Raw genomic sequence first — 12,644 nt, forward strand, 5'->3', positions numbered from 1 at the left:
TATTCATGTTGCTATATATTACTCGTGCAAGTGTTGATATTTCTATGCCGAGAGGCTCTTCAACAACTATGGTCAACCTCTTACTCTTGTTGTTGGTAATCCGTTTTTATACTTGTACTTATTCATTGATGATAGTATTATTGTTATTATCCCCTTTCATATTTATACGAATCTACATTTTCAGAAAAATTATATTAGATTATCTATCGAAAGCGATCGAGAAACACAGATCTTGAAGTATTAGTCACTGAATTATGAACCAAATAAAAAAAGGACTTGTGTTTTTATGTTTGTCTTCTTTGTATACCGTTGCTAATTTGATTTAAGTTTTACAAGAAGAAAAGATTTAAAAAATATCAAATTCATCCCCCTCTCTCGACTTCTATCCTACGTACATGTAGTTCCTTAGATTTTATTCTATTTTTATAAGGCTAATTATAAAAGAATTAGCTTTTAAATTATAATCTTGTCCAAATACCAATATGAAATAAGTTAAATATCAGCCCATGAAATTTCTACGGTAAATTCTCCACCACATGAGCAACAATAAAGAACATGTACCTCTGCATCGTCATATGGGACGTTCGAGATTAATATATCTTTACCATTACCAGTAATAATAAAAAAAATAATAATTCCTTACAGATTGATGTATCTATATAATAATTGTTCTAATAGGTGTTAAGAGTTAATTCTTAACGGGTACGAAATTTCTTGTTCGGTGGATAATCTCTCTCCTATGTAAAAGGCCGATATAGATAAATATTTGTTGTGATTTATCTTTTTCAAAGAGTATGAAATTGCTCTGGAGGAGCCACTAAGGTGCCTGTTAAGGCGATGACCTTAGATTTTACTCCAACGATAAAGAAAATAATTGTCCCTGTGAGTTAGCGCGGTGGTTTCTACCTGAGCGATTGCTCCATAGGTCTTGGGGTGAATTATTAGCAAGTGTAAAATGTTTTATTGGTTGCTTGACAATCTCCCTATGTAAATGATCATTGTGCTAGGATAGATGCCTCCTGTGATTTATCTCCTTCCAAAAAGTGCAAGACTTGCTGTTGGACATTGCATCAGTTGCAACGTTAAGAAGATGGAGTACCCATTCACCTTCATCTTCCTTCAATGAATGCCATCAAAACATTGGTTTGTAACCGATGTTTGCTTTCTATTAATACTGGCGTCCAAAAGTAATTGGGGAGTGAGGCGACGGTGATCAGAGTGCACGCAGTGAAAGCGAAGGTGGGCAAAAGAGAACATCTGAGAAGAAAGGGATTTGGCTCGTGAAACTCAAAGAGGTTTCCGGTTCATGCATGATCGCGCTTCCGATGGCAACGACATCTAGCAGCTTCTTCGATTTCTTCTCGGGAGATTACTATGAGTTGTTACTATTTTTATCTTGTGTTTGATTCATGCTGTCAAAAAGACAACAATATATGGCATCAGAGCGTTTTTGAAAGCATGAATTTCAATGTGCGGAACTGAGAAATCGTAACGTTGCTATTTCACTTGATCTTTGCAAGAATCGGCATCCTGAAGTCGCGATTTCCACTCGGCTACATGGGAATCATGTAGTCCTCGGCGACATAGAGTTGCGGCAAAGGAGCACCGATAATCATGTTTAAATACAAGTAAAAGCCAAGGGAAGCCTCACGTTTGTCGCAAGATAAAAGATGAACAGTACTATTTAACGGTATAATTTTCCCCCTGTTTTAATCTATTACTCAATTGATTTATTCATTTGAATCGATTGATAAAAAAATTGAATCGATTAATTTAATGGTACAATGATTCACATACTTAATCGATTCATTAATCGATTGAATTCATTTTAATCAATTAATCAATCAATTTATTAAGGAAGAAAAAAAGGATAAACAGTGTTGTTGATGAAGGTGTGGTTTGAGAAATTTTTTGATTTTATTAGATAAAAAGGAAAAGAATTAAACTTTCTCATAACAATTATTAAACCATATATAAACAGTAGATTTCATGTTTAAAATTTAATTAAATATATTTATTAATTAATTAAATGCATATGGAAATGTATTAATAATTAATAAATATATATATTTAATTAATTTATGGTTCAATTAATTAAAAATTGAACTAGACTAACTTGTTCAGTCAAACCCAGATTTAACTTAAATCATTCGTTAATTTAAGCATACCAGTTTGATTTAATAATACTTAGATCTGGTTCAAATCGTTTGTTAGTTTAACCAGATCAGTTTATTATTGAATGAGTTGGGTTGGTTTTGATCACATAAGTTGGACTGATTAAATATGACCAGATTAGTTCTATAGTGTCATATTTGATCAAAAAGATTAGATTTGTTCTAATGGGTCAGACTTAATCCAATGGGCATTGGATTAATCAAACAAATCTGAGTTTGATAATAAGTCTGAGTTTTACTTAAATAGGTCAGAACAAATATAGATAAAACATTCCTTTCCAATTAGATTAGTTTTGACTGGAAAATAGATCGATCACAAGAGCTGGTCAAAAGATCCAATGTGTCAGTCACATGAGACTCCCCAAATAAAGAAAAATTGTTTTTCTTATTTGCTTGTGTATTTTGTATATATTTGTTCTATATGTGGGAATTGAATATAACCGATTTTGTTACTGCCTTGTCAGTTTTGTACTGACATCATGATTTTCAATTCCAGATAACACGAACAATATACACGATGACTGGTCACTATGAACGACAACATGAGCTTTGGGAGGAGATTAAGAAGCTGGAATATAACCTGGATCACGGAGTCGATTGACTTATTGGTTGGCTCGATTGGCTATTCTGGAAACTCGAGTGAGAAGGGTATCCAGTCCAGGACAAAGAAAGAAGATGGACTCTAGTTTATTCACTATTAGAACATCTTAGGCAGATAGCATTCCAGCTTTGGGATGATTCTGAAGGGCACATCTCATATTCAGAGATGTGCAAGCAGTTACTTCAATTGGAATGGGGTCCTGAAGAATCTAAAGAGGATTCAGATCCCCAAGAAATAGACCTTGAATAATTTGAGGAGGATCCAAAAATGGATCCTAAAGATTTTAAGGAGGATCCAAGTCCCGTAGAATCTGAGGACGATCTGAAAATGGACCTCAAAGAATTTTATGAGGATTCAGAAATGGATCCTGAAGATTTTGAGAAGGATCTAGAGATAGATCCTGAGTAGGATTGTAACGCCCGAAAATTCTCAAACTTGCATTAGAATTATTCTGTGATTTTCTGGAATTTTTAGATATTTTTTTCCGGAATTTTTCGAGTAGCGGAAGTAGCAAAAATAATTAGAAAACGAAAACGGCCTTAGCGGGAATTGAACCCGAGACCTATGGCTTAGGGATAATGCTAGTAACCAGTTGAACCCAGCAGGGCCGTGCTGAAAGAATGAGGAACCAATTATATTTATATTGGAGTTGGGTTCAATAATCCACTTAATATAAATAGGAAACTTAAAGAGGGTTTGGTTTATTTTAAGATTTTGGTTCGGCAAAATCCCTCTCCACCGAAGCCCTCACGCCAACTCTTCTCCTCTTCCTCCTTCTTTCGGCGCCACACCAAGGAAACCCTAGGGTTCCTTCCCTAGGGCCCCAAGGATATTTTCCGGCGATGATTTCAGCAGGAGGACGTTTCCCTTCGCGAGTAGAGCACGTGGACGTGAGTAAATCGTCGAAAGGGTCATCTCCACCGGAATTCCAGCGATTAGAATCGTAAGAAACTTCATACAGGAGGTAAGAAACCCCTCACCTGCAGTATAATAGCTCCGTTTGGATTTTCTGTGTATTAGTTTAGTTTTATGCAGGTTTTGTCGACATGTAGGGTGTTTTTAACCCTCCTCGCAGGTTTAGGGATTTAGTTGAGCGCCTTTAGATTGGCCGGACACGTTTACCCTCTTCAGTTTGGGGTTGTAGACGTTGTCGGGTGCCTAAAGGTGATCTCCCTAATAAAGAGGAGAGTTGGGGCACACTAGGTGTTCGACAAAGTAACTAGATCAGTAAAAAGATGCAACTTAGGCATTTTAATAGCTCGGTTAAATGCATTAGAAGCGTTTAAAATAGCAAATCAGTTTATTTTAGCTTATATGGGACTACGGTCCAATGGGTGAGCTCCCATAGTCGCCTCTAGGTTTAGATAACCTAGCTCTAGGTTCAGATAACCTAGAAACAGCAAGTTAAAACAGTTAGCTATATTCAGTATTTTATTTTCAGTGGCACTGTACTGGATCAGATATCCATTGGGTTGGACTCCCACAGTCGTCCCTAGGTTTAGATAACCTAGTTAACCCTACTAGATTCGGGACTTGCAAACCCGGGTCTAGTTAGGGATGCGCGCACAGCAAGTACAGTTGCCGGGCCCAAACAGCATGATTATGTATTTTCACCTATATCTATTAGCTTTCAAAGTTTATTCAGATATGTGACTATAGCATCAGAACAACACTAGTTTAGCTCAAGTATAGTTTCAGTTTTAGTTCGGTTTTCAGCATAGTTTATTCTAGTTGATGCTATGATATGATTATATGCTTAGTTATGATGCATGCCATGTTTCAGTGTTTATACCATGTTTCAGTATGCCATGCTTTAATAAGCTTAATGCATGTTTTCAACTAACATGATTTGTAAAGCATATTTGCATCGCTTGCATGTTTTTGTGAGGTAGATGGTTTCTTACTAAGCTTTAAGCTTACAGATACTATTTTTTCTTATACTGCAGATAAAGGTAAAGGAAAGATGGACTAGGAGAGGGAGCTGGAGGACAATGCAAAGGATGGTGTGTGTGGCAGGAACTGGAATCAAAAGATCCTCTAGGGATGTAGCACCTACTATAGCATTATACAGTTCATTAGTTTTAACTTTCGTGTTTTTATGCACTTTTAAACATTAGCATGTTTAACTCATGGAAGATGGGTTTAAATTGTCAGTAATTATGTTAGAATACTAGTTTTATGTCATTAGAATGTTCCTCATGTAGTGTATAACTCATATGTGAAATTTCGGCACGCCCAAGTGCTGAAATCAGACCTTTGGCACGAAATCAGAAACTCGCATCGATCAGCTGATCGATTCGAGGGTTTCTGATCGACCGAAGGATCGATTGGGGAGTTCGTACTGCGAACAGTAGGCTCCTGGATCGATCAGTCGATCGATCCAGTACTCTGGGATCGATCACTGGATCGATTGACCATCCTGGATCGATCAGCCGATCGATCCAAATTATTGCCCCGAGCACAGTAGCGTGCTGGATCGATCACTGGATCGATCCAACCCATGCTCCGCGTGCAGTAGCCGGCTGGATCGATCACTGGATCGATCCGACGTTCCAATCGATCAATGGATCGATCGGGAGGTCTGTTATCGGCGGGAAAATGTCTAAGTTCAGTTCCTTGACCATGGAAAAAGGTAAAACAGGTCATGAATAGTTAGTTTACCTACCTTAGCACATGTAGAACCAAGAAATGATGATAGTTTAGCAAAAATTTCAATTAGTACAGCTTCTGCATCATGTCTTTAGTAATGGTCTTGGAATAGTTAGCATAGCATAACTGTAGCGATCGGCCTTACAGCCTAGTTAGTAGAAGGCGGGTCGTTACAGAGTGGTATCAGAGCAGTGTTCCATACTTCCTACACACACATCAGCATTGTACCTACAGCTTCCAAGTAAGAATACCTCTACTTAATTTATGCTCCTTGTTTTGTTATTACAGTTCATGTTTATATGCCTACTGCTTGTTAGTATGTGATAGTTTTTAAACATGATATCAGTAGTTATATAACTGCGATTACATTAGTTATGTTATGTTCTCTATGTCTTTAGAAATGGCACGAGGACGCCCAGCTAGAAGGGCACTAGCTACTGAGCCCCAGCAAGAGACAGGCAGTTCAGTGCATTAGTGGCTCAGTGACAGCAGCAGCTAGCTGAACAGCAACAGAAATAGCCACCTTAAAGGCTAATCGGCAGAATACCCCAGTCACCCCGGAACCGAATTTGACGACTCCGTAGTCTTAGAGGTTCCACCAGCTCAGCCTACAGCACCGCCCCAGCAGGTGAGCCAAGAAAGGAAGCCTATCGATCCATGGCAGCGAGTCAAGCCGAGAACTTCTGGGCACTAGTGAACCATGGGATGCACAAGCCTGGTTCAAAACACTGGAGAGCACGATGAAGCTTACCGGAACACGAGAAGGTGAAGTGTGCCTCCTTCTGCTGTGAGACGCACGCATGTGGTGGGAAAGGATCGAACGAAGCGCCCAGTGAACCGGATGTTATGCTGACTTGAGAAGGAGTTCTTCGAGGAGTTCTTTCATATCTCGAGAAGCTCACTATCCTTCGATCAACCATCCATCAGAGCTAGCGCACCATCTCATAGCCTTCAGACAGGAGCAGAAATTGATCGGGGGCACGACCGGTCGGCATCACGCACCACCGCTATTGCAGCCCACGGCCGAGTCCCATCTCCTGTCAGGACTTGTGCCACTAACAGCCGACTGCCATCATGAGCCACCGCCGAAGAAGCATAAAGATCTGCCGTGCAAGTCCCTCGAGTCCAAGCCAAGAAACCCTCACACTCAAAAGCAGCAAGGCCACGGCTAACTCTAGGAAATCCAGAAGCGCAAATCGGGAGTGACCCAAAGGAGGACCATCTAGCAAGCGACCCGGTTATCCAAAGTGTGCTACTTGTGGGAAATTTCACCGGGGTTTGTCGCAAGGGCACACGAGGATGCTTTGAATGTGGGAAGGGCACATGGCCAAGCAGTGCGCGAACAAGACCGGTCTTCCTCGCCACAGCAGATTCAGTATGCCGGCTCAGTTATATCGGATGCAGGCGCTCTAGAAGGTCCACTTATCAGCCAGGGCAGATGCCCCTCCGGCTATGGCGAATGCGAGGATCTACTCACTCACCGGAGAGGACGTAGCCAATGCCTCGACAGTTGTCACAGTCGATTAGCATTTTTCGGTATAGTGCTACTGTTCTATTTGATATTAGGGCAACCCATTCATATATAGCGAGGTTCTCCGAAAAATTAGAAATACCCTCGGAGGTACTCGGTGGACAATTTTTGGCAACCTTCGGAGAGATCATGACATCCACGCTCTGGCTCGAGCAGGGTCATTATAGCAGACATGGAACTCTTTTGTGATCCGATCCTCTGGAAATGACCGACTACGACGTCATCCTTGGAATGGACTTTCGATCAAATACGGTGCTTCCATAGAGTGCAGTAAACAGAAGGTCGTATTCCAACCTGAAGCACGGTTCGAGTACATCGGAGAACCAAGGAAAAGCAGAAAATTTCTCTCAGCTATGAAGGCACGAAGTTGATGGATTCGGTTGTACAGGGTACCTAGCACATGTAGTCAATACCGGCCAGACAAGGACCAGCTAGCGAGTCAGTTGTATGTGACTAGTCTTCCCGAGGAGTTACCAGGCCTAGCACCAGTCGGAGATTGAATTTGAGATAGAGCTCTTCCGGCACCAATCCTATTTCCAAAGCGCCATATCGCATGGCTCCAGTGAAGGAACTTGAGGAGCAACTACAGAGCCGCTTGACAAGGGTTTCATCGCCTAGTCACTCACCATGGGAGCGCCTTTGTGTTGTTCGTGAAGAAGAAGGATGGAGGCATGCGGCGTGCGTGAACTAGATCAGAACCAAGTCACCATCAAGCATGTATCCCTTCCCGAATCGATGACTGTTCGACCAGTGAAGGAGTAGCGATGTTCTCAAAATAGATCTCGGATCAGGTTATCATCGTGTCAAGGTTAAAGAGGATATACCCAAGACAACATTCAGAACCAGACACGGACACTACGAGTTCGTAGTCATGCCCTTTAGGCGTGACGATGCTCCACTACATTCATGGATCTCATGAGCAGAGAGGAAGTATTTAGATAAGTTTGTTATTGTGTTTATCGATGACATTCTTATCTACTCAGGAACTCAGGAAGAACATGCAGAGCACTGAAGACATTACTACAGACACTTCAGCAGAACAACTATACGCCAAGTTCACGAAATGTAAATTTTGGTTAGATCGGTGTCCTTCTGGGTCACATCATCTCAAGGATGGTATTATGGTAGATCCCAGCAAGATTGAAGTAACTGGAAGAGACCTAAGAACGCCGGTGAAATCAGAAGCTTTCGGGATTAGCAGGATATTACGAAAGTTTGTAGAGGACTTCTCCAGGTAGCCTCCCCACAGCTCTTACCAGAAAGAACAAGAAATTTCGGTGGACGGAGGACTGTGAGCTAAAAGGAGATTGACCAGTGCTCCCATTTTGGCTCTACCGAGACACCAGCAGCTTTGACATCTATAGTGATGCCTCTAAGTTGGGACTAGGAGCAGTACTGATGCAAAACGGCAAGGTGATCGCCTATGCCTCCAGACAACTCAAGGATTATGAGAAGAATTACCCTACTCATGACCTCGAGCTTGCAGCAGTAGTGTTCGCTCTCAAAATTTGGAGACATTACTTATATGGAGTTCAGTGCAGAGTGTATACAGATCATCAGAGTTTGAAGTACTTCTTCACTCAGAAGGATCTAAATATGCGATAGCGCAGATGCCTTGAGCTGGTCAAAGACTACGATATAGACATCCTCTACCATCCAGGGAAAGCCAATAAGGTAGCCGACGCACTTAGCAGAAAATCCAGTGCTACCTTGTTATCTCTTACGGCCATGTCACCACCCCTACAGAAGGAGATCGTAGATTTCGGTCTCGAACTCATCGTTGGACAGCTCTCTACTATGACCTTAGAGTCTACCTTGCTTGGTGATATTCAGTTAGCTCAGGAGCAGGATCCTGAAATTCAGAAAATCAAGCAAGGGCTAGCAGAATCAGAAAGTAGATAATTCAGAGTGTCCGATAGCGGGGTGTTGTATTTTGGTGACAGACTCTGTTCCGGATCGGGAGGAGCTACGGAGACAGTTTTAGATGAGGCTCACAAGACTCCTTATCGATGCATCCGAGTTCCACCAAAATGTACCAAGACCCGAAGAACCGTTTTGGTGGCCCGGGATGAAGCGAGACATCGCCAGAATATGTTAGCATCGCCTCACATCGAGGGTCAAGGCGAACATCGGCGACAGGAGGAGTTGCGGCTGTCTGATTCAGTGGAAGTGGGAGGATATCTCTATGGATTTCATAGTGGGATTGCCGAGAACCACAAATGGTTTTGACGCCATCCGGGTAATAGTCGACGGTTGACTAAATCACCCACTTCTTAGCTATCAAGATATCTTACTCCAAGGAGAAGCTAGCTCGGTTGTATCTCCACGAGATCGGACTACATGGAGTCCCACGAACCATCATTTCAGAGAGACAATGATTCACATCACACTTCGGGAGTGTGTACAGTCGGCGTTAGGCACTAAGTTAAAGTTCAGACAGCATTCCATCCTCAGACGGATGGTCGACGGAGAGAGTAAACCGGTACTCGAAGATATGCTCCGGGCGTGTGCCCTAGACTTCAAGGGAAGTTGGTGCAAATATCCGGAGCTTAGCAGAATTTGCATACAACAACAGCTATCGAGCCACTATCGGCATGGCACCTTACGAGGCTCTCTATGGGCGGAGGTGTAGATCTCAATCTGCTGGTATGAGAGTGGTGAGCAGAAGGAACTAGAGCTTCAGACGGATCTAGTAGCAGATACCACAATGACCATACAGCAGATCCGAGAGGATAGAGGCATTTCAGCCGCCAAGAGCAATCTTGTCTGGCCGAGACCCTTAGAGTTTTCGATCGAGGATTGATGTTCCTCGAGTGGCTCCCATGAAGGAGTAATGCGTTTTGGGAAAACGGGCAAGCTAAGTCCCAGATATGTGGGACCATACCTTATCAGCAGAAGAGTGGGCAAGGTAGCATATGAGCTAGAGCTACCCCAGGAAATGTCAGCTGTCCACAACGTATTTCATGTCTCTATGCTGAAGAAGCATACCCCAGATGCCACCCAGGTGATTGAGCCCCAGTCGGTACAGATCCGCGAAGACCTCAGTTATGATAGTCGGCCTATTCAGATAATAGACCGAGCAGTTAAGAAATTGCGGAACAAGGAAGTACCATTAGTCAAAGTCATTTGGCATAGTCACACAGCAGAAGAGGCAACTTGGGAGACAGAAGCCAGCATGAGACAGAAGTACCCGGAATTGTTCTAAGTTCGATGACGAACTTTTTATAAGGTATGGGGGATTGTAACACCCGAAAATTCTCAAACTTGCATTAGAATTATTCTGTGATTTTCTGGAATTTTTAGATATTTTTTTCCGGAATTTTCCGAGTAGCGGAAGTAGCAAAAATAATTAGAAAACGAAAACGGCCTTAGCGGGAATTGAACCCGAGACCTATGGCTTAGGGATAATGCTAGTAACCAGTTGAACCCAGCAGGGCCGTGCTGAAAGAATGAGGAACCAATTATATTTATATTGGAGTTGGGTTCAATAATCCACTTAATATAAATAGAAAACTTAAAGAGGGGTTGGTTTATTTTAAGATTTTGGTTCGGCAAAATCCCTCTCCACCGAAGCCCTCACGCCAACTCTTCTCCTCTTCCTCCTTCTTTCGGCGCCACACCAAGGAAACCCTAGGGTTCCTTCCCTAGGGCCCCAAGGATATTTTCCGGCGACGATTTCAGCACGAGGACGTTTTCCTTCGCGAGTAGAGCACGTGGACGTGAGTAAATCGTCGAAAGGGTCATCTCCACCGGAATTCCAGCGATTAGAATCGTAAGAAACTTCATACAGGAGGTAAGAAACCCCTCACCTGCAGTATAATAGCTCCGTTTGGATTTTTTGTGTATTAGTTTAGTTTTATGCAGGTTTTGTCGACATGTAGGGTGTTTTTAACCCTCCTCGCAGGTTTAGGGATTTAGTTGAGCGCCTTTAGATGGGCCGGACACGTTTACCCTCTTCAGTTTGGGGTTGTAGACGTTGTCGGGTGCCTAAAGGTGATCTCCCTAATAAAGAGGAGAGTTGGGGCACACTAGGTGTTCGACAAAGTAACTAGATCAGTAAAAAGATGCAACTTAGGCATTTTAATAGCTCGGTTAAATGCATTAGAAGCGTTTAAAACAGAAAATCAGTTTATTTTAGCTTATATGGGACTACGGTCCAATGGGTGAGCTCCCATAGTCGCCTCTAGGTTTAGATAACCTAGCTCTAGGTTCAGATAACCTAGAAACAGCAAGTTAAAACAGTTAGCTATATTCAGTATTTTATTTTCAGTGGCACTGTACTGGATCAGATATCCATTGGGTTGGACTCCCACAGTCGTCCCTAGGTTTAGATAACCTAGTTAACCCTACTAGATTCGGGACTTGCAAACCCGGGTCTAGTTAGGAATGCGCGCACAGCAAGTACAGTTGCCGGGCCCAAACAGCATGATTATGTATTTTCACCTATTTCTATTAGCTTTCAAAGTTTATTCAGATATGTGACTATAGCATCAGAACAGCACTAGTTTAGCTCAAGTATAGTTTCAGTTTCAGTTCGGTTTTCAGCATAGTTTATTCTAGTTGATGCTATGATATGATTATATGCTTAGTTATGATGCATGCCATGTTTCAGTGTTTATACCATGTTTCAGTATGCCATGCTTTAATAAGCTTAATGCATGTTTTCAACTAACATGATTTGTAAAGCATATTTGCATCGCTTGCATGTTTTTGTGAGGTAGATGGTTTCTTACTAAGCTTTAAGCTTACAGATACTATTTTTCCTTATACTGCAGATAAAGGTAAAGGAAAGATGGACTAGCAGAGGGAGCTGGAGGACAATGCAAAGGATGGTGTGTGTGGCAGGAACTGGAATCAAAAGATCCTCTAGGGATGTAGCACCTACTATAGCATTATACAGTTCATTAGTTTTAACTTTCGTGTTTTTATGCACTTTTAAACATTAGCATGTTTAACTCATGGAAGATGGGTTTAAATTGTCAGTAATTATGTTAGAATACTAGTTTTATGTCATTAGAATGTTCCTCATGTAGTGTATAACTCATATGTGAAATTTCGGCACGCCCAAGTGCTGAAATCAGACCTTTGGCACGAAATCAGAAACTCAAATCGATCAGCTGATCGATTCGAGGGTTTCTGATCGACCGAAGGATCGATTGGGGAGTTCGTACCGCGAACAGTAGGCTCCTGGATCGATCAGCCGATCGATCCAGTAATTTCTGTCGCGAACAGAGAGCTCTGGGATCGATCACTGGATCGATTGACCATCCTGGATCGATCAGCCGATCGATCCAAATTATTGCCCCGAGCACAGTAGCGTGCTGGATCGATCACTGGATCGATCCAACCCATGCTCCGCGTGCAATAGCCTGCTGGATCGATCACTGGATCGATCCGACGTTCCAATCGATCAATGGATCGATCGGGAGGTCTGTTATCGGCGGGAAAATGTCTAAGTTCAGTTCCTTGACCATGGAAAAAGGTAAAACAGGTCATGAATAGTTAGTTTACCTACCTTAGCACATGTAGAACCAAGAAATGATGATAGTTTAGCAAAAATTTCAATTAGTACAGCTTCCGCATCATGTCTTTAGTAATGGTCTTGGAATAGTTAGCATAGCATAACTGTAGCGATCGGCCTTACAGCCTAGTTAGTAGAAGGCGGGTCGTTACAAGGATCCAGAGATAG

The sequence above is a fragment of the Zingiber officinale genome, chromosome 5B (genome assembly GCF_018446385.1).
Source record: "Zingiber officinale cultivar Zhangliang chromosome 5B, Zo_v1.1, whole genome shotgun sequence".
Lineage (NCBI taxonomy): Eukaryota > Viridiplantae > Streptophyta > Magnoliopsida > Zingiberales > Zingiberaceae > Zingiber > Zingiber officinale.